The 2,215-nt window shown below is 43.3% G+C and overlaps 1 long non-coding RNA gene across 1 annotated transcript; it reads right to left on the reverse strand.

The window, feature by feature from the left end:
* Positions 1-378: 378 nt before the first annotated feature.
* LOC121844232 lies at positions 379-1,532 on the reverse strand. Its single transcript, XR_006081899.1, has 2 exons — positions 856-1,532; positions 379-681 (listed from the first exon to the last, which is right to left on the reverse strand). It is a non-coding gene; the product is annotated as an uncharacterized LOC121844232 (long non-coding RNA).
* Positions 1,533-2,215: the final 683 nt, after the last annotated feature.

Raw genomic sequence — 2,215 nt, forward strand, 5'->3', positions numbered from 1 at the left:
TTTGGATGTTGATGAAAGGAAATCCCATAAAGCCTACTGGCCAGGACTTTGTTATGACATCTTCTGATTGGGTGTCTCAGGTCAGGACTTTGTTATGACATCTTCTGATTGGGTGTCTCAGGTCAGGACTTTGTTATGACATCTTCTGATTGGGTGTCTCAGGTCAGGACTTTGTTATGGCATCTTCTGATTGGGTGTCTCAGGTCAGGACTTTGTTATGACATCTTCTGATTGGGTGTCTCAGGTCAGGACTTTATTATGACATCTTCTGATTGGGTGTCTCAGGTCAGGACTTTGTTATGGCATCTTCTGATTGGGTGTCTCAGGTCAGGACTCTGTTATGGCATCTTCTGATTGGGTGTCTCAGGTCAGGTCTGAGCCATGATCAGAATGTGTCTCTGTCTATTTCCAGCCCTGCCATTTCTACCTGTCCTGATCTAGTGTTTGACCCCTGACCTCCTCACACCGTCTCACTGTCCATGTCTGCTTTTAGCTCCCACCTCTACTTCACTGTGTTATAATGGACCTTATGCTTGTTATGTCACCTCTGTAACCAGGTATCAAACATACTGACCTTTCTGACCCTGTCCCATGGCCCTACTTCACTGTGTTATAATGGACCTGATGTAACTGACCTTTCTGACCCTGTCCCATGGCCCTACTTCACTGTGTTATAATGACCTTTCTGACCCTGTCCCATGGTCCTACTTCCCTGTGTTATAATGGACCTTATGCTTGTTATGTCACCTCTGTAACCAGGTATCAAACATAATGACCTTTCTGACCCTGTACCATGGCCCTACTTCACTGTGTTATAATGGACATTTAAAGTCCTCTGGGTCCCATGTAACTGACCTTTCTGACCCTGTCCCATGGTCCTACTTCACTGTGTTATAATGACCTTTCTGACCCTGTCCCATGGTCCTACTTCACTGTGTTATAATGACCTTTCTGACCCTGTCCCATGGCCCTACTTCACTGTGTTATAATGACCTTTCTGACCCTGTCCCATGGCCCTACTTTCTAGAACTGAACATTTAAATCCTCTAAGTTTTGTTTTGTGTCCACTTACTTATTTATTGATGTATTTGCTGTATATTGGGGTTGTGCCGCAGAGCATCATGGGGGTTTGTATGTGTTGAGATGATCACGTTCCAGATAAATGGTTGAACTGATTCCTGTCTCCCGTCTCATCATTATTGAATTGTTATACAGACCTGGTTATGAAACCCACAAAACATAACAACAGATTGGTGATGAGTCTGAATCTACAGGAACTATTCTGTCTGGAAGAAGTTGGTTTTTACAACTGTTTAAAACGGTTATTTTCTGTGGTTCAGTCTAGGCTAATGTTAACACAGTGTGTTACTAGCAGAGGCAAGTGCATAGTGGAACTAAGAGAGAGTTATCATCATGGAGGGAAGTGGAGCTAACAGAGAGAGTTAACATCATCATGAAGGGAAGTGGAGCTAACAGAGAGAGTTAACATCATCATGGAGAGTTAACATCATCATGGAGGGAAGTGGAGCTAACAGAGAGAGTTAACATCATCATGGAGGGAAGTGGAGCTAACAGAGAGAGTTAACATCATCATGGAGGGAAGTGGAGCTAACAGAGAGAGTTAACATCATCATGGAGGGAAGTGGAGCTAACAGAGAGAGTTAACATCATCATGGAGGGAAGTGGAGCTAACAGAGAGAGTTAACATCATCATGGAGGGAAGTGGAGCTAACAGAGAGAGTTAACATCATCATGGAGGGAAGTGGAGCTAACAGAGAGAGTTATCATCATCATGGAGGGAAGTGGAGCTAACAGAGAGTTAACATCATCATGGAGGGAAGTGGAGCTAACAGAGAGAGTTAACATCATCATGGAGGGAAGTGGAGCTAACAGAGAGAGTTAACATCATCATGGAGGGAAGTGGAGCTAACAGAGAGAGTTAACATCATCATGGAGGGAAGTGGAGCTAACAGAGAGAGTTAACATCATCATGAAGGGAAGTGGAGCTAACAGAGAGAATTAACATCATCATGGAGGGAAGTGGAGCTAACAGAGAGAATTAACATCATCATGGACGGCAGAAAAGGACCCGAGACAGATGTCAGAGCGGGAAAACAACTTGATTAGAAAGGGAGGAATATACAGTGATGAAAGGAAAGGACATTAATTAAACTTAAACTAAACCAAAGAACTTTGGAATTAAAAACTGCTAAAT

The sequence above is a fragment of the Oncorhynchus tshawytscha genome, unplaced genomic scaffold (genome assembly GCF_018296145.1).
Source record: "Oncorhynchus tshawytscha isolate Ot180627B unplaced genomic scaffold, Otsh_v2.0 Un_contig_1269_pilon_pilon, whole genome shotgun sequence".
Lineage (NCBI taxonomy): Eukaryota > Metazoa > Chordata > Actinopteri > Salmoniformes > Salmonidae > Oncorhynchus > Oncorhynchus tshawytscha.